The sequence below is a fragment of the Biomphalaria glabrata genome, chromosome 1 (genome assembly GCF_947242115.1).
Source record: "Biomphalaria glabrata chromosome 1, xgBioGlab47.1, whole genome shotgun sequence".
Lineage (NCBI taxonomy): Eukaryota > Metazoa > Mollusca > Gastropoda > Planorbidae > Biomphalaria > Biomphalaria glabrata.
Genome location: NC_074711.1, coordinates 62,107,696 through 62,128,595, shown reverse-complemented (window position 1 = coordinate 62,128,595; position 20,900 = coordinate 62,107,696). Strand labels below are relative to the sequence as shown.

The 20,900-nt window shown below is 39.7% G+C and overlaps 1 protein-coding gene across 3 annotated transcripts in view; it reads right to left on the bottom strand.

Moving 5' to 3' along the window:
* The window catches only part of LOC106075826 (uncharacterized), a 125,550-nt gene that overhangs the window by 94,819 nt on the left and 9,831 nt on the right, over positions 1–20,900 (bottom strand). The window contains exon 2 of one of the 3 annotated variants that reach the window (XM_056006431.1): positions 5,521–5,818. The exons of the other annotated variants lie outside the window; for them this stretch is intronic. The gene's annotated coding sequence lies outside the window, so the exon portion shown is untranslated. The remainder of the gene's footprint in view (positions 1–5,520; positions 5,819–20,900) is intronic. 3 annotated transcript variants of the gene reach the window in all.

Sequence of the window (20,900 nt, the reverse complement as noted above, 5' to 3'; positions counted from 1 at the left end):
AATTGGTATCAAGGCATGTTAGAGCAATGAGCAAGTCTGCAGATCAATTGGTATCAAGGCATGTTAGAGCAATGAGCAAGTCTGCAGATCAATTGGTATCAAGGCATGTTAGAGCAATGAGCAAGTCTGCAGATCAATTGGTATCAAGGCATGTTAGAGCAATGAGCAAGTCTGCAGATCAATTGGTATCAAGGCATGTTAGAGCAATGAGCAAGTCTGCAGATCAATTGGTATCAAGGCATGTTCGAGCAATGAGCAAGTCTGCAAATCAATTGGTATCAAGGCATGTTAGAGCAATGAGCAAGTCTGCAGATCAATTGGTATCAAGGCATGTTAGAGCAATGAGCAAGTCTGCAGATCAATTGGTATTAAGGCATGTTAGAGCAATGAGCAAGTCTGCAGATCAATTGGTATCAAGGCATGTTAGAGCAATGAGCAAGTCTGCAGATCAATTGGTATCAAGGCATGTTAGAGCAATGAGCAAGTCTGCAAATCAATTGGTATCAAGGCATGTTAGAGCAATGAGCAAGTCTGCAGATCAATTGGTATCAAGGCATGTTCGAGCAATGAGCAAGTCTGCAAATCAATTGGTATCAAGGCATGTTAGAGCAATGAGCAAGTCTGCAGATCAATTGGTATCAAGGCATGTTAGAGCAATGAGCAAGTCTGCAAATCAATTGGTATCAAGGCATGTTAGAGCAATGAGCAAGTTTGCAGATCACGTGACTACAAAGAATTAACACATTTACTAAGACTAGTCTTGAATATTGAGTCAGAAAGCGATTTACAAACACACATTGTAATTGTAAGCAATTCAATTAAGGTGAAGAAAACAAACTTCATATCTAGTAGAAAGTAACAAGTAGTGAACAATCAAAACAATCCACATTAAAGGGAAACTCCGATAGCTTTGATAATTTTTGAAAAAATATGTGTCTTGATTTACAGATAATGAGTATTGTTATGACTTTGCCATGCGCACCGCCATCCACGATGGTGCAGAAAGAAGGTGCGCACTATCTGTGACCAAACAAGTCGGATGTTGACATAGGTGACAAACGATTTCCGCCCAAGTAGAGAGCCAATATGGAGATGCTGTGCTCAAGGCAGATGTCCTTTGTGTTTGTCATGTCTCAGTGTAAATAAAGGTCAATGTCCTCGTTGAGTTGCCTCACTTAAGTTATTACAATTGGTTGTCAGAAGTGGGATTATAGGCAACTCAACGAGAGGAGGTAGGATTTACAATGGCAGCTTTGAAACAATTAGACCAACTCTCGGTTAGAGAGCTTAGGAAGGAACTTCGTAACCGATATGAGATAATTGGTGGTACCAAGGAGGTGCTTACAGCTCGTCTCCGGCAAGCCCTAATTGATGAAGACGAAGATCCGGAGACCTACCTATTTGAAATTGAACCGGAGATTTATGAGCTTATTGGCAAGATAAATGAAGGTATTGATGCATTGTGTGAACAAATTAACAGTATGGGGAAGAAGGTAGATAAAATGGTGTCTCAATTGAAAGAAGGAGTAGACTCGTTGGTAAAGGAGCAGTTGCCTGTAGACTCGTTGGTAAAGAAGTTGCGTGGTCAAGACTGTGGTTGCACAAACAGTGGTGACGGAGACGCTGGGGATTGGAGCGCCGTCTGTGTCTGTGTTGTGGGCAAGTCTTGTGGTTGTGACTTTCAAGACGAAAAACGTGACAATGATTGCTGTGATGATCTCAACGAGATGTAACGAATCGAAGGGAAAGAGATAAATGAAGAAACTGAAGACTGTTACGTGCCTGAAGCGTTTGTTCCTGTTGTACCTGTTACCAGTACCTCAATGAGCCGGACAGATGAAGACAACGTTGGGTCTGCGTCTAAGCCGGTTGCTATGGACCTTAAAGACCTCTGCCTATCTGTCGGTGCTCACGAGGGAAATTCGAAGCTTGACAACTGCATTCAGAGGTTTAGCATGAACTGTACGTGCGGCGCATCACACATAGAATTTAGATGCCAAGAAAACCACCAACAGGGCATATGTACTTCTACCATCATCATCGACATTGGCATAGATGAATGTCAATCAAACCACTCTAAATCTGAGCTGTCAAGAGGAAGACATTATCCATTTGAACCTGCAGAGACCTATATTCTGGACGTGAGACTGTTATCTGAGGATGACTGCGGTGCATTGGACTTTGTTTGCAACGTGGCTGCATGTGAACCTGCAGCTCCCTTGAGAGGCGTCTGTCGGGAAGGTCTGCTGAGACAGCGTGTCCGATCAACGTCTGTGCTGAAGAAAACAGTGCCCGACACTATCTCTTTGTGTGGCAAACGGCCACGTCATCATCGCAACAACAGCCTGGTCAACTGGAGAAAGAGAAAGCGGCACTGGAGGAAAACAATGCGGATGGCTTCGTGGGGAACACGCTCCCTGCCGCCTGTGGCTCCCACTGATCGACCTCCACCTGAACTGTCAAACCTCAGCTGCAGTGTTTCTTTTCGGGACGAAAAGTGCTAAGACGGGGGCAATGTTATGACTTTGCCATGCGCACCGCCATCCACGATGGTGCAGAAAGAAGGTGCGCACTATCTGTGACCAAACAAGTCGGATGTTGACATAGGTGACAAACGATTTCCGCCCAAGTAGAGAGCCAATATGGAGATGCTGTGCTCAAGGCAGATGTCCTTTGTGTTTGTCATGTCTCAGTGTAAATAAAGGTCAATGTCCTCGTTGAGTTGCCTCACTTAAGTTATTACAGTATATTCATCTTTTTTTTATTTGCAATAATAACTTAGCAATTGATGATTTTCTGACGTAATTTTCCTGCTCATCCAAAACAGTCAGACATTCACCGGGTTTTTATGTGACGTCACACTAGCCTACTAATTTAATCTATGGACTTATTGTATAACGGGAGACCATACAACAAAGTTAACATTCTCGTAAAAGAAATATATTTTCGTCTATGCAGTTAGATCTAGGATCTTGTAAGCAAAGAAAAAATGCGTATTAAAAGTAGATTTACATGCTTGACTAACCACGGCAGTGTGTATTTTCTCGCCAGACCACTCAAAACACAACAAACACTATCGCTTGGTTGTCTTGTCATGACCGACTACACGTAGTCTCAACTAGCCTTACACTGAAGTTACACTGACCAGTTTGTTCGAATCAGTCAGACACACGATCTATTTACTTCTTGGGAAAAGGAGAGGCTTAGATAAAAATGTTACTTTTTTTTCTCGAGTTGGTTATCCTAATGCTTTTAGATCTACCTATACATCTATTTATAACTGTACCGTAGCTCTGGAATAGGCCGTCACTAAGAACCTGTAAGAAGGAAGCGATACGATTGGTTAAATCTAGTTTCTTTTTCAGTATTGTTGATGGAAGTGACGTATACCTAACCTAAAAACAATATCTCAAAGCACCCCGTTTTTTTTGGAGATGTCAAGAATTTACTGTCTAATTTACTAAATATAAATGTTTCTAAGCATTTAAATAAAAAATAGTAAAATGTTTATTATTACAACTTTTTACGCAGAATTCAAATATGTCAATTATTTTTCTCCCTCCCCCGACTCCCCCCCCCCGCGAATTTTTTTTTTATATGTATTTATGTGTGTGTGTGTGTGTGTACATAATCTTTATTGCATTCTGACCCTTCATTCTTTCGGAAAACGTTTATTGTGCCCTAGAATAGGTTCTTCCATGAGTTAGTGGAAAAATTGTAAATTCCCCGCCAATACTAGCAAGGGGGTCTGGGGGAGCGCTAGGAGCTCCCCCAGCGCGGGGCGAAGCCCCAAAACCAAGCACTATTTCTGATATTGTAAGCCAACAAAATGCATATTCTGAGGTATCTACAGTGCATTTTCCTGCTATTAAAAAGTTTTATTTCAAAAACCTAATGTGCTATTTTTACTGACTTAGACCCTCCCGCGCCGTTCGGAGCATTTGACGTCAAGCTGTTTCCATAAAAATCTGTCACTGGTAATGTCTGAAGCCTCTTCCCACCTGCCATGAGGACCTCAGTGAATGAGTGGCGTCAAGTTGTACTAGGATATCATTGAAACTCTTCTTATGCGTAATTCATTTTGTCGGAGAACATGTCCCGCAAACCTCATGCATCGCTCTCTCACAATCTTACTAAAGGGTCGACTCCCAGTTCGGCATAGGATTTCCTTGATTTAAACCCGATCTCTATAACTGACTCCTAAAATCTGTCTTAGCCATCTTTGTTGAGCCACATTTAGTGTTTTTCAATTTCGGCAGATGACTATTCACTACAGTTTATTAATTGAGCCCCGCCACTGGTAAAAATGTGTAACCTCACTTGAATACGCTCTTGGAATTAAGTGACTGTAGTTTGCTTTAGATTTTATATCGAAAAGAGAAGTTTTATCGTCAAAATCATGGGGGTTTTCCACCTCAAAATGCTCTGTAGGGGGATCTTAAACTCAAAACCATCTGGAGGGGTTTTAAACTTTAAACAAACGCCATCTGTAGAAGAGGGGTTTAAACTCAAAACCCCTTTTAGCAACGCTCTTAGCATTTTGAGTGCGTAATTTGCTTTTTTTCTTACACTGAAGATGTATTTTTTAGCCTCAAACTCAAAACCCCTTTGGCTGCGTTCATAGATTTTAGTGTGAGTAATTTGCTTTTATTTATATTGAAGAGGTACTTTTTAGCTTCAAACTCCACTGGAGGGGAGTTTAAACTCAAAACCCCTTTGACTACTACTTTTGAGTGTATAATTTGCTTTGTTTTTATTATTAAAGAGGTATTTTTTACCTTCAAACCCCGCTTAAGTGGGGTTTAAACTAAAAACTAAGTCAAAACCTATTTAGCTACGCTCATAACATTTTGAGTGCGTAATTAACTTTTTTTATGTTGAAGAGGGGGTTTATCATAAATTTTGGAGGGGGTTTTAAAATCAAAATCTCCCTTAACTGTGCTCTTGGAATTAGGGGATTTTCGTTTGCATTTTTGTTTTGTTTTGTTTTGTTTTATAGAAGAGGGGGGGGGGGGTTAACTGCAAAAACCCCAAGTAGGGGGTTTAAAACTCAAAACCCTTAGTAGGGGGTTTTAAACACAAAACCCCTGGAAGGGGTTTTTAAACTCGAACCCCCCTGGTAGGGGGTTTTAAACTCAAAACCCCCTGGTAAGGGGTTTTAAACTCAAAACTCCATTGGTTGTGCTGGGGCAATTGATGGTTTAGTATTAAAATCTCAACTTAAATAAACAAAATCAAAGCAAAAAATCATTCACTAAATTCCGATCCCCCCCCCCGCGGGGGGGGGGTGAACCCCAACCCCCCCCCAATCCTGGCTACGCCCATGATGGTGGTAACCTTCTATAAATATGTATGTGATTTGGAGATAAACTTGTATAAATAGATCTTTAGTATGTGAATGTAATGTTCCATTGCAAGAAACAAGAAAAAAAATGCAGTGGTGTAAAGAGAGATAGAGATCCAGACAAGAAAGGAGAAAGAGACGTGATTTATTGTTTGACAGATTTATTGTATTTTTACCTCGAGAATGTCACAAGAGAATGCATTTTGATACAAGACAGAAGTGTAACTCTGTGCTTCTCTCAGATGACTAGAGTAACGGTGTATCTCATCTCGACATTAGGCAAGGCATGCTATGGTCCTGGTTAGGCTTTGTCTTTCATCCCAGTTTTTAAGTTTGTCCATTTCGTCTTCCATTGTTTTTGGTCTTCTAATCGTTTAAGACATTCAGTTCATTTGTACATCTTTCTTTCCATCTGTTTCTGTCTTTTATATCTCACACTTGTGTGTCTTTCTCTTTCTCTCTTTGTCTCTCTGTCTAATAAGAGATTAACAAACGTGTTTAAACTTAGACCCAAACACATACACACATTTATATATCTATACACATATACCCATGCCATGTCTAGTTCATGTATACATTTCTTACCATACTTTTATTTACTTTTGTTTAAAAGTCGCGCCACATCATTGACAAACAAGTCTCAGAGACTGTGTCTCTATCTCACGTTTTGTCATGTCCATACTGTGTCTCTAGCTCACGTTTTGTCTTGTCCATAATGTGTCTCTATCTCACGTTTAGTCACGTCCATACTGTGTCTCTATCTGACGTTTTGTCATGTCCATACTGTGTCTCTATCCCACGTTTTGTCATGTCCATACTGTGTCTCTATCTCATGTTTTGTCATGTCCATACTGTGTCTCTATCCCACGTTTTGTCATATCCATACTGTGTCTCTATCCCACGTTTTGTCATGTCCATACTGTGTCTCTATCTGACATTTTGTCATGTCCATACTGTGTCTCTATCTCACGTTTTGTCATGTCCATACTGTGTCTCTATCTCACAATCTTGTTCTAAAATCTAATCTCCAGTCCATTAAGTACAGAGATTCTACAAATTAGAGAGAGAAATGTTTTGTATGTGTATGTGTGACAGAGCGCCAGAAAATTGAGCCATTTTAAAACTCTCTCTGTCTCATTAGATCACCCCCCCCCCTCTTTTTATGTCAGAAGCGTTGCTTCCCCCTTCCCAGACAGCCCCAGCCCTCTTTACAAATCCCCAAGTCTTGTCACAAGTGTTATAGTTAGCGAGCGGTGTGGCCCGGACAGGGTCTGTGTGACGGAGTGAGTAACGAGAACAAATTTACTCACGAAAGACGTGCCAGGTGCCAGGAGTTTTGAGACTTATTTGACAGACGACCTTATTAAGAGGCGTGTCTGTGGGAAGGAGTGGGGGCAGTACATTCAGGGGCAGGATGACGTTAACTTCTCTCAGACAGCCTGTTGATTCACTTCAGAGTTGTCTGGCACATTGACGCAGTAAAAGAACAAAAGCACGCGACTTTGTCTATAATATTTCACTTGGACAAATTATAAGTTGTTAAGTTATCCGCTTTATAGTTTATTAGACACACATAGAAGATCGAGACCATTGGAACAAAGGTTATTAACAAAAAGTCACCTTTGAGAAAGTTCTTCCAAATTTATGACACAATATGCAGAGATCTATTTCACATTTTTACAGTTTTTTTTGTGTGCCCAGATAGGATTTTGCTAGAAAATATTGCCCTAGGCAACTAATAAACCTAGAATCAAATTTCTAATAAACATAGTATCAAATTTCAAACATAAATTGGAGAAATTGTAAAAATTCGTCTTAGCATATGGAATTTAGATTTGTGTTTTTGAATTTGTAAATTATGGTTTTAAGTTATGGTTCAGTGTTTATCATTGCTACTTTAATTTTTATGTCTACTGTCAAGATTCTGTAAATTTAGGGTTTTATCTTCTATTATGGCATTACTTTTTTTTAGTGATTTTACTAATGATGTAACTCTAAATGTGAATATTTCACTGATTTGTATGTCCAGAAATTGTTATTTTTTTAAAATGACTTGAACCCCTCCACATGAAATTTTGGCTACTTTAAGAATAGTAATGTACAAACAAAAGCCCCTAAACTGTCATGGTCCGGCTGATCTGCCTCTGTATTGTATATAAGAATCTAATCTTTTTAAGGAAGACGCGCATATAGTTTACAGTATTAGCGCCTTACATTAGTTCTGAGCACAAGACGATGACATCATTTACATCGCAGAGCTTCCTTGTTTTCCCGTCCCCAGTTCCTAACATTATAATGTTGCATTATGAGAATGTGTTAATTCCTAACATTACCTCCAAATATAACATTGAAACTCCCTTTATAATTTTCTAGCTTAGTTTCATACATTATCTCCCTAGATTAGTTCTTATCATGATCTCCGGACTCCATACATTAGCTCTGAACATAAGCTCCAAACTCCCTACATTAGCTCCAAACATTCCAGTTTTGAGATCTAATAAAGTCCCACCATTATTCCCGAAGGCTGCTTGGAGGGGTTAAAGGTGAGAGTACTTTCATCCATCATACATCGAGCTGTGACCGACGAGGGCTGCGGGGAAGTGGGGGGGGGATTTATCCGCCTGTCATTGATCGCTATAAAAGATTGTAAAGTTCTCCTCACACTTCTACTGCCTCACTCAACCGGTCAATATATAGGTCACTTGATCCTAACAAATGGTCAGTAGCCTGGACCGGTCTTTGGGCATAAATCAAAAATAGAGTTGGTGGATTTATTTCGTTATTGGGTAGAAAGGAAAATGGCCGACCTTGTGATCAGAGTAGGGAAAATCTAATCCATCTATCTATCTATCTATCTATCTATCTATCTATCTATCTATCTATCTATCTATCTATCTATCCATCCATCTATCTATCTATCCATCTATCCATCTATCTATCTATCTATCTATCTATCTATCTATCTTATCTATCTATCTATCTATCTATCTATCTATCTATCTATCTATCTATCTATCCATCCATCCATCTATCTATCTATCTATCTATCTATCTATCTATCTATCTATCTATCTATCTATCTATCTATCTATCTATCTATCTATCTATCTATCTATCTGTTTGTTTGTCAGTCTGTCAGTTTGTCACTTTCTCTTTTATCTTATATTTCAAGACATGTTTGATATATCCTTTAAAAAACCCAGACAACCTAGCAGCACTAAGAGACTCCTTTTGGTCTTAAGTGAAACACATTTTATGAAGAAGGTTTAATTGTAGCATGTATTTCACCATTACCAGATACCTGGCAGTTTCCTAAAGAGTAAAGACAACTCAATGTAAGACAAATGTCTACTGATTGCCTTTGAAGTCAGGCATCGTTTATGAACATCAAACATGCAGAAATAGTCAGACCTTCATAATGGGTTTAACCATTAGATACTTTTGTTTTTAGTAACCGATTCATTTCAAATGTGTGTTACTTATTTCATTACGTGTTTGTTAATTTCCTGTTTGTTTGTTTGTTTGTCAGAGTACTCCGGAAATGTCCAAACACATGCACAAAAAGAACACCTCGTTCATTAGAACACATGCACAAAAAGAACACCTCGTTCATTAGAACACATGCACAAAAAGAACACCTCGTTCATTAGAACACATGCACAAAAAGAACACCTCGTTCATTAGAACACATGCACAAAAAGAACACCTCGTTCATTAGAACACATGCACAAAAAGAACACCTCGTTCATTAGAACACATGCACAAAAAGAACACATCGTTCATTAGAACACATGCACAAAAAGAACACCTCGTTCATTAGAACACATGCACAAAAAGAACACCTCGTTCATGAGCTCTCTTCTCCATTTCACCACTCTCTTCTTTCTTTTTTTTTTCTCACTGTCATTCTTCTTTCTTGTCTGCATCTCCTCTCTTCGTTTTCTCTCCTCTCTCCTTTCTTTCGTCTCTTCTCCTTTATCTCTTCTCCTCTCTCTACTTTCTCTCTCATCTCTCTACTGACTCTCTCTTCTTTCTCTTTCCTTTCTCTCTTCTCTTCTGCTTTCTCTCTCTCTATTTTCTCTCCCTTTCTCTTCTCCGTTCTCTCATCTTCTCTTCTCTTTTCTCTCTTCTATCTTTCGTTTCTTTCCTTTTCTCTCTCTCTCCTTTCTCTCTTTCTTCTCTCTCTCCCCTTCTCTCATTTATCTTCTTCTTTCGCTCTTCTCTTCTCTCTCCCCTTTATCGCTTCTTTTTTCTCTCTCTCTCTCTCTCTCTCCTTTCTCTCTTCTTTTCTCTCTCTCCTTTATACTTTAGACTTAAAAATGTCGGCTGTCAAATACATAGTTGGTAGGAGTTGTGAATAAATGATCATTTTTCTTTTCGCTCTCTCCTTTCTCTCTTCTCTTCTCTTTCTCCTGTCTATCTCTTCTCTTTCCCCTGTCTATCTCTTCTATTTCTCCTGTCTCTCTCTTCTCTCTACCTCCTTTTTCTATTCTCTTCTCTCTCTCCTTTCTCTTTGTCCAAATGTGTCCATCACTTGTTACTCTTGCTATATTGTGAATGTCAATCTAGGCGATGACTGGACTTTGCTGGACATTCAGAAGGTCAACAGGCTTGAATATGTATTGATTACCTAACTCTTCAAGCACAAATCTCCATTAAGCTCGGGTGAGTGGTGGGAAGAGAAGGGGTCGAAATAGAAGGTCAAATATTGAATAACAATGCTTATGAAGATGGACAACGCTGACGTCAGTAAAGACACGTCCAAGAAATCTCCCAGCTGACCAGAAGGTCAACAAGAAATGGGATATTTTCTTGTGGTCCACTAAGCACGCGGGCCACATGAAGCGGACGAGACACTGACATTGCCAACAGACACACACAGAATAAAATATCTTCTGTCTTCTCATAACAGCGATGAAATCGATTCTGGTGGTATCGTTTTGTTGTACTTGGGAGCAACCTTTATTTCAAGTCTTTGTATTCAGTCGAAAATACAGTAGTCAATACACATTCACTGGTCAGTCCGCATTCACTTGTCTATACACATTTACTAGTCAATACGCATTCACTAGTCAATACACATTCACTGGTCAATCGGCATTCACTAGTCTATACACATTTACTAGTCAATACGCATTCACTAGTCAATACACATTCACAGAAATACTGAAAATACAGTAGGCATATTGTTGAAACATTTTGAACTATCAGTCAATACATCGCTGAATCAAGACCCCTTTGTATTGTGCTAATACATTGTATCTGCATTACAGATCGTCAGCTCTGTAAGGGGAACTGTACTTTTTACTTGTCTTGTGTTGTGCTTACAGTGTAACCTTTTTTTTTTTTTAACAATAGCGACATTTTACTTTGAAATACTATTTAATATATGAATAATTAGATCTGACCAAAACTCTGTCTTTGGGTTGCATGAGCTTCATCCGAAAGTAATGTTATTTAGATGCATGAAGTCCCAATATTCTGCAACTTTATGAAACTCTCTACGGAGGCGGCCGACTCAATGATTTATGTTTTATGTATTTATGGTAAACAGCTCAGCCCAGAGTGCCAGCTTGACCACAGCTTCTTTGTCCAGTCTGGACATTTGTTTTTCAGCGGTGAAGGAAGAGGGAACACCATGGCTGGAGGAAGAGGCGGGGGAAATATAATGTCAGCAGTCTGTATGTGTTTGTGAGTGTGTTTCTTAGAGTGCAAGTGTTGTATTGGGTTTGTATGTGTTTTGGTCTGTGTTTGTGGTGATGTTTTCAGAGTGTTCGAATGTGATTATTTTAAAGAATAATATTTGTTTTAAACAATGAGGCTAACATTGGCCCTTACAAGTATTGCAAGTTTGATTAGAAGAAGTTGCAACAACGACTAATGTCATAATATTAACATGTATTATCATTCTTTATTTCATTAATCATTAATATGCAAATAATAAGGGCGGCGTTCAAATGTTTTTACTTTGTCCTTTGTAAGTTTCTATAGTAAAACATTATTTGAACACACACACACACACATACACACACATACAGACACTATCTGAAAAAAAAAAATGAAACGCTTATTTAAAAAAAAAAGGAAATTTGAAAAAAAAAAAAAAAAAAAACAAGATAAGAAACAAGACAATCTATGATTCAGAGGCTCCCTTAATGAGATACACTTCATTGGTTTCAAATTACAAAACGGTTTCCCAAAACCTGGTCATTACACTTCTGTAGATTGTCAAGGTCTTGTCAGATACAATGTTCATTACACTTCTGTAGATTGTCAAGGTCTTGTCAGATACAATGGTCATTACACTTCTGTAGATTGTCAAGTTCTTGTCAGATACAATGGTCATTACACTTCTGTAGATTGTCAAGTTCTTGTCAGATACAATGGTCATTACACTTCTGTAGATTGTCAAGTTCTTGTCAGATACAATGGTCATTACACTTCTGTAGATTGTCAAGTTCTTGTCAGATACAATGGTCATTACACTTCTGTAGATTGTGAAGTTCTTGTCAGATACAGTATTCATTACACTTCTGTAGATTGTGAAGTTCTTGTCAGATACAGTATTCATTACACTTCTGTATATTGTCAAGTTCTTGTCAGATACAATGTTGAGCTTGTCGAGTAAAACTGTTTGTGTTTGTGTAAGGTTAGCATCACTTCAAACATCTGTTCTCTGTTTTACATTCTTTTGTTATCTACATGAAAGAGTAAAGTTTTGTTAAGTTTTGGGGCTGATTGTTTTTAATGTAAGGTCACTAAGTTATAACAACTTCGATACATGGTCATTGTTGAAACCAAACTTAAATGGCTGGCATGTGTGATGTGTTGGTTTTTTTTAGTTCTGCCAAAATTTTGAAATAGATTTTAACATGGCAAACGTGTTCAGAACATCAACAAACATATACACCTTACATACGGTCATAGTCTAATCACGTGACTAAAAAAAAAAGTTCCCTTTTCAGACCATGCGGTTTACAGGTCATCTGTTTCCAAAGGTTAACGAGCAGAGTGTCATATGGCCAGCACAACGACCAACCACCTTTACTTTCCCCAAATCCAGGTACCCATTACAGTTGGGTGGTCTCAGGGGCGCCCTAAAAATCCCGATGTTCAAAATTCCAGTCTTCACCGAGATTCGAACCCAGAACCCCAGGTTCGGAAGCCAAGTGCTTAACCACTCAGCCACCGCGACCCCACTAAAGTGAAGTAATGCAGACAGTATGAAAACAGGAATGATGTATGGTAAAGGGATTGAATTTGAAGCAAGATTTTTGAATGTCATGAAATATGAGTTGGATAGGAGCTATAGGATCATTGACTTCAATGCTAGATTTGTGACTTTCATGAAATATGAGTTGGATAGGAGCTATAGGATCATTGACTTCAATGCTAGATTTGTGAATGTCATGAAATATGAGTTGGATAGGAGCTATAGGATCATTGACTTCAATGCTAGATTTGTGACTTTCATGAAATATGAGTTGGATAGGAGCTATAGGATCATTGACTTCAATGCTAGACGATGACCGATGAGCGATGCAGCAATCTACATTAGGATGGGCCGCAGCGCTGAGCGATGACACATATACGGACTGTGTCCAGGTTTTGTTTTTCAAATGTACAACGTAACGACAATGAACCGAAAGTTGAGGAACTCACCCGAATAAGTGGTATTCCAGTTGTTGGCCTCGCAACAGGGGACGGGTGAGGGGGGAGGGACTGCCGAGTGAGCCGCATCGCCGCACGCGTATCGGCTGTACACCCGCTGGACCAGATGTTAAAAATGAAGAAATCGTCTGTTCTGATCTTGTACGAACGTCGCAGTGTACGCGCCAAATGAGTCACTATACAGCACTCACACACGCACATGCGTTGGACTAGTAGCTCACCCATGACAGGAGGGAATCAATGCTACTCGCCCGTCTCACTTCACACACAGCTGCCCCGTTCATTACGTCAGCATAGAGCGCTCCAGTGAGCAGACTTTGGTACAGACTTTTCATCGGAGCGTGAGATCCGGTTTTATATAATTCTTTAGAAATGTGTACAGATGGGTTGGAAAGGGTGGGTGGGGAGGGGTTAGTGTAGTTGGGAATGAGTTAATACTATTCCCTCTTCTCTGTCTGAGGCAGTGTGAATGATATCGTTGCAAGGATTAGGAAAGATTAAGGATGCATATGGTTTCATAAAAATACTTGGTTGAGACTAAAGTACCACACAGTCTGTGTAGGGGTGGGTGCAGTAAGCATGTTTTCTTCAGTTGTTGCAATGAAGTATTACTACATGGCACTTTGTCATCAGATAGACCATTTCAAAGTTTCGGACTTATATCCTATTCTCTAAATGTGGTCAGAATTACAGGATTTAATAATAATAATAATAATTTTATTTCTAAAGCGCCGTTAACAAACAAAATGTAGGCTCAAGGCTCTGTAATAACATTACAAACACAAACACGACAGCTAAAATGACAAACTAATCTAAAAATGTTTTAAACAGGCAGGTCTTAATGTTCTTGTTGAAAGTAGTGTAGCATGTTGTCTGTCTGAGATCAATGGGGAGTGAGTTCCAAACCTTTCTGCATGGAAAAGACAGAATTCTTGCGCATACCTTTGACAATTACAGACGCCAAAACACTTCCACAAAATACTTAATAGAAAGTACAACACAAATATATTTTAACACGCATGTTTCATTAACAGTTTGGAAACCAACAGGGTCAAGGGCAATGGAGAGGCATCTCCTACATTCTGTTCCTCAATACTCACATTCTCTTTTCTCTCTTTCAATAGCCTCTCTCTCTCTCTATCTCGCATTTGTCCTGTTCCTCAAGTCCATAACTTACTGTTGCAAGTGGATTTATAAACAGCAAGAAACATCAACATTCAAAAGAAAAAACACTCAAACTATTGAGACGAGCACATCACAAATGAATAACGTATGGGTGTGATGAGTAGAGGCGGCCTGATGTATAGTGTCAAGATTTCAAGGAGCCACTGAACACATTTCTATAAGATTCAAGAAAATCTTGGACTATTATTTGTTCTGAAACACAATATTCTGACATGTTTTTTAAAAGATTTTGAAATTGAATACAATGTTGAACTACTAAAAAACATGGAGTGAAACAAAATAGGCAAAAAATAATAGCAAAAAATAAGAAAATAAGAACATGAGAATTTAATAGCCATGAAGCAATCAGTGCCAAAGTTTTAATGATTTTAATGCAGTTTCCGGTTTATGCCGTCTGCTCCCAAAACATCATGTCCACAAATTCATTAGAAAACAATTAGCCGTCTGAGGAGAGAGGAGCACGAGCTCACTCTACAGCCTAAGTTTGGGAAAATAAAATAAAGAAGACAAAACTAAATCTGGACTGGTGGAATACCCGTACTTCGTAGGAGAAATTTGTGGAAACAAAGATGGCAATTTCTACCTTGTGTAGCTTTCGGCTGATGAATCAGAACTTTTTTTTTTCGTGACCTAACATGCCTCCTGAAATATACTCCCTCAGTTTTGTGTGACCTTGTGCTTAAGTTGGAGGTTTTTATTTCGATAAAAACCTTTCTTCGGAAAGAAAAAAAAATGAGAGCCACTGACCGAATTACAGCTCTGTCGATATTGAGTTGCACATAAACGTGCTCACACTGACCAGAGTTTGTACGGCCATTACTTTAGTCTTAACAACAGCAGAGTCCAAACCTCCAACCAACTCGGTGCCAGGTCGTCGAAAAAACCAACAAAACACCCTACAACTATAATAGACAGAAAAGCTACTGAGATAGAAATGAAGTCCTAGACAAGTTCATTGTTAAAAGTTTTCTTAAAATCTGGCAAGTCTGCAGACATAACTTAGAAAGTACTGCTTGAAGTATGCTATAGTAATGGATTTTTTTTCTCCATAGTAGTTCAAAGCCTAATTGTATAGGCCAATATAAAGAAATGTTTTGTTGAATATAAATGCAACATTCTGTTGGCCGCAACAACTTCCACCTCTACCAACAGTAGCTTGCAAGGCTGCAGAGAGAAAGGTCTCGCGCTGAAGGGTGTAACTGCCTTTTTTCGAGTGGCTGCACTTGACATTACCGCAGGGTTATCGTAAAATGATATACAGCGCCCCACCCACCACCTGTTGGACACTGGAGAGGGCGTCAGTTCACCCACTCCCTCCTCCTTTGTTTTTTGAACTCCCAACGGGACACGTGACCCATGGCTCCCATGTTGTTTGTCTTAAACGCTGACCGCGGCGACCCTGTTGACCTTTCGCCAGGAGTTGTCAGAAATGGCACCCCTGGGGGGCGGCAAGTATTGACTTTTTTCACCTTACAATATGAACCGGGTCAGAATGTGGCAGGCTATTACACAGCTCTATAGATTAGGGTATCACCAAATCTAAGACACATGGTCAGCCACCAACCATTACCAAGAAAGTGAAGCCATAATGCTAACTGGTTCAAATCTCAGAATCAATCATTCTGTGCACTCCTTGACTCCAATGTTAAGAAGTGATGAACTAGTCCCTGTTCATGTGTTCAACAAGACACATTACACTACAAGGAGAGTTTGTCTTTTCACACAGAAATACAAAATATTTAATCCAACAAGGCTGTCACGTAATACGCTTTTTTCATTGTTTTATCAATATTATCACGAGGCTAAATGTTGTTTGTTTACGATTGGTGAATGAGGTCCATTGTTAGAGGATAAAGCTCATTGCGAGCCTGGCCTAACATGTGATTAGATGGTTGACCAACGGTCAATAGGGTGGGAAAACACTTGCTGTGACACAGTGACTAAAGAGTTTGCTGTAATAGCACCGAATATATAACATCAAACACTGGCTAAAGATCTTATTTTAAAAATGCAATAGCCCATATACCTATACATACTACTATGGCCTCGTTCAGTCGTGAAGCGATTATGGGTCATGGAAATGATATGAATGCCTGGGAATTAACTTAATCGCAATGATGTCGCCCACAAATCAGTTTCCCCCTCACCATGCAACTGATGTATCCAAAGGAACGGCAAGTGCCGAAGCAGTTTGGGGTCAGCGGCGTCACAGGCTATGCCAGGGTGTAGCACTGAGTGCTGAAAACTGCCTAAGAGTCGTCAGCTCCTGATTTTTCCTTAAGGTTGACTTTCGAAGTCTTTCCCATGACTGGGTATAGCTGCAAGGCAGCAGAGGTTTGCATTCAGCTTTCCTTCTCCTAAGTGGGTAGCCAGCAATGGCTAACGAGCCCCTCCTGCCCAAAGCTTACTGATTTATGCGCCTTTGGTTAATGCCGGAAGTACTAATGGATATAATCACTCCACTACCTATAAAATGCTTCCTAATGCCATGCGTCTCAAATAGCCTCTGACAACCAGTCCAACTTCTTATGTATATAAAGTAAAGGTATTATCCTTATCTATATAGGCCTACAAAAATGAATCTGAATATTCTAGATGCTTATAACACCTTTCTGGTCAAGCCAGTCTCCTCCATAGAGAGTTCAAATATTCCCGAGATTTTTACACTAGATTAAACGGAGCTCATTATTTTCTCATTCAGTTATCACGTCATGGTTTAAACGACGCGAGCACATGTTTCCATGGCAACACTTCCGGGTAAAGAATGTCTATAAGTTCACCCAACATTCTATTAAAACTTCTCGAGCAGAAGAACTCCAATGACTTGGCGTCCATAATGTAAGCCATTGACTAGAACGTGTGTAGATGTATGTAACATCGTCTATTGAAAAGACTGTAGAGCTAAATATAGCTTTGTCTTTGTGTATTGAATTTCAAGTAGCAGCAATGGGAGAGACAAGCTCAAACTATCGCATTGGAAGAAAGGTAGATAGGTAGAAATATAGGTACAAGTACAGGTAACTCACCGTTAAATTACGATTGCTGTTTCAAATCCAAAAAGTAAGGTACATTTGACTTGTTGGTAACAAGGATTCTGGAATCCCATGCAAGTATATTCGTTTGAAAGTTTTAACAACTTACACAAATAACACCCATGAAATACTGAGCGTATGAATTTGTCTTTAGAACGAAAGTAATTATGAACACACGAGTATTGCAACAGAGGCGACTTGTACACAAGAAATCTACAATTGTCTGAACTAGCGTTTATGTGACCTTGATATTACCACCTATTCCCAACAATTTATACGATATTCTATTCTATAGTTCGTCCATCGTGGTTCGATGATGACCACTTTGTCATCCAGGGGGCTGAGGGCTTTGCACTGGGGTTTTATGCCTCCTCATGTGGCTGGTGAGACCTATGTGAGCCTGGAATGTTCGGCCGCACACTTGGCTGGTAATTCCAGCTGGAGCTAGTGTCGTTTGTCTTGCTTTTCTTTTCTGGCGTTTTTCTTCTGCCAGCGTTGTTCTTTTTTCCTCAGCAACCTGTGCGCAAATTTTCACAGCGCGACGCCATGATGCTCTGTCATGTGCCTCTGTCTCCCAGATGCCTGGGTCTATGCTGAACGCCTTCAGAGAAGCTTTGAGGGTGTCCCTGAAGCGCTTTCTTTGACCACCTTGCGAGCGCTTTCCTTCGCCTAGTTGGCGGTGGTCTTCCATTCTGTAGACGTGACCTGCCCATCGCAGCTGGGACTGCATCAGGATTGTGTGGATGCTTTGCAGACACGCTCTTCGAAGGACTTCTGTATCTGGTATTTTGTCTTGCCATTTGACATTTAGTATTTTTCTCAGACATGTCATGTGGAAGTGGTTTAGTTTCTTTGCATGTTTACTGTACACTGTCCATGTTTCTGAGGCATAGAGCAATGTGGGAAGGATGACGGCTCTATAGACCCCTAGCTTTGTGTTTGTGGTGATACCACGTCTGTTTCAGACATTTGTAGACAGTCTGCCAAAGGATGCACTGGCCTTGGCGATACGCAGGTCGATTTCACTATCGAATTTTCCATTTCTGGAGAGTGTGCTGCCAAGATATGTGAATTCGTCCACTGCGTTTATATCCTGTCCATTTATAGTGATGCTTGGATCCGAGTAGGCTTTCGCAGGAGCAGGTAGATGTAAGACTTCAGTCTTGTTTGTGTTGATGGTAAGGCCAAAGTCTGTGCATGCTCTTGAGAAGTCACTGACGATGCTCTGCAGATCGTTTTCAGAGCAGGCATTTAGGGCACAGTCGTCAGCAAACAGCAAGTCTCTGATTACTGCTGCATTTGTTTTTTATTTTGCTTTAAACCGCCTCTGGTTGAATAGGCCACCATCAAATCTGTATGATATATTTATCCAATTGTTTTCTCTATTTGTGAATGCATCTGTCAGCATAGCGGAGAACATGATACTGAACAGTGTAGGTGCTAGGACACAGCCTTGTTTTACCTCGTTTGATACTTCGAAGGGCTCTGATGGTTCTCCACTTTCTTGGACACGAGCTTTCATGCCATCATGAAATAGTCTCACCATGGTAATGAATTTTTGTGGACAGCCATACTTTGACATGATCTTCCAGAGTCCTTCTCTGCTAACAGTGTCGAATGCCTTTGTTAAGTCGACATATATTGAGAACAGGTCAGCATTTTGTTCTTGGCATTTTTCCTGGAGCTGCCTTGCTGCAAAGATCATGTCAATGGTTCCGCGATATATCACCATGCTTCATGGATGACCTTTGACCTTATTCCCGTAAACTGTGAACCCATGTAACCTCTTCACACTCTCTGTTCGGTAATGGTAATGGAAATAAACACTCCACTATCTATAAAATGCTTCCAATGGCATGCGTCTCAAATAGGTTCTGACTAACAGTTCAACTCCAGGACTTCACGAATGGCTCAGATAGTGGGTTCGGCGGAACTGTTATCATTAACAGGAAAAGGGGCAAAGGCGAATGACTAGCTCCCAAACCAGTAAGCTTCGGGCTAGTGGGCACTATTAACCAACTAGGAGAAGGAAAACTCTGCTGCTTTGCAGCTGTACCCAAACATGGGAAAGTCTTCAGAGTCAATTCTGAGGAAAAATCTGGAACCAGAGGACCCCCCCCCCCCCACACACTTCTCATAGAGGGTGAAGCCCTGGACGGCAGCGATGATTGCACTGCCGTAAATCTGGCGTTGGTATTGACCTTGCCCTAATGAGGCTACTCTGTCACTGATTTTTTATTGGATTTCGACAGATGTGAAAGTTGTGTACATGATCCCATTCACAAAATTCAATTCTTAAATTAATTATCACAATAACCTCTGCAAGAAATGATTTCCATTGTATCTACAGCATGTCCCTGGGCGCAGACAATCTCTCATCGTGTAGAATCTATTGGGTTTCCAACGCGCACACAGCCTCTAATTGAACCGCTGACTTAGCTTCATGAACCCACCATTAAACCAGTTTTATCGCTAAAGAAAAACGTTTACCCAGTTCTTTGAAGTCCTCATAACAAACAGCTCCGTTCAATTCTGGCATCACAAAAATCCCATAAATTTTGTCTGGCGTTCCACTTGAGTTTGTCGCCAACAAGGAGCTCATGAATTGTTAGCGTGCTCTGTAGATTTATATTCAAACAGAATTGAAACGAGAGGCGTTGAAGGTATTTGGACTTTTCGGTTTGGGGATTTCATGATTTTCTTTTTCAGGCTCGTTAGAATTGATCTAGATGTAGATTTCTTTGACCAAAAAAAAAAACAACTAATTCATGAATTTATAAAAATGTTTGCGATATCTTAGAGATGTGGCCTATAATGCAATGGACAGACAGCAATCTTCTAATCAAAGTATTTCAAGACATCTCTAAACGAAAATATGATTAGAAGATTTCAGAGAATGACAACGGTCACGTGATCGTTTTATTAGAAGTTTATTAGTTGGACGGTGTGGGTTTTTTTTTTTAAACTTCGGCATTGTCAAAACTGCCCCAATGTAGACAGCTTCATTACAATCTCACATTTGATTGTGTTACATCGACTGGGAAAGTTTTCACTGACCGATATTAAGTAAATATAGTAAACTATACATTCCAGACAGACAGATACAGACTTAAGACTGAGAACGAATAAATGAATATGAATAATAAATACGTACAAGTTAAATTATTTGATTCTTATTTTCAGTATTTTTTTCCGGTATATCATAATACATTAATGGATGATCTTTGGCCTTATTCTCGTAAACTGTGAACCTATGCAACCTCTTCACGCTCTCTATTCACGTGACCATTATATTTATATTTCTCAGAGCTTAATTAAGTTCAAGATATCCCCCAAAAAGTGGCCATTGTCTTTGGTAGCGGTATAAAAAATTTTACAGTCGTCATTACTAGTTAGACACCGTCAGTCTCGGAACCAAGCAATGTTTTTTTGTGTGTGAGTGTGTTTTTTTTTAAATCTGTATATACATTACGTATGACTTTTGAACTGTATATACACATAACATACAATGTATATACCACTTTCAAGAGCATTCACTTATTCATAATTATGCGTTTGGCTGGACATTCTACAAGTCCACTTGTTGATTTATTAAGTCCTGGCTCATTAACCAGTGCACTAGAGTACCGAGACCAGTTTCCCGGGGGAGGGGGTGCTACTGAAGGAAC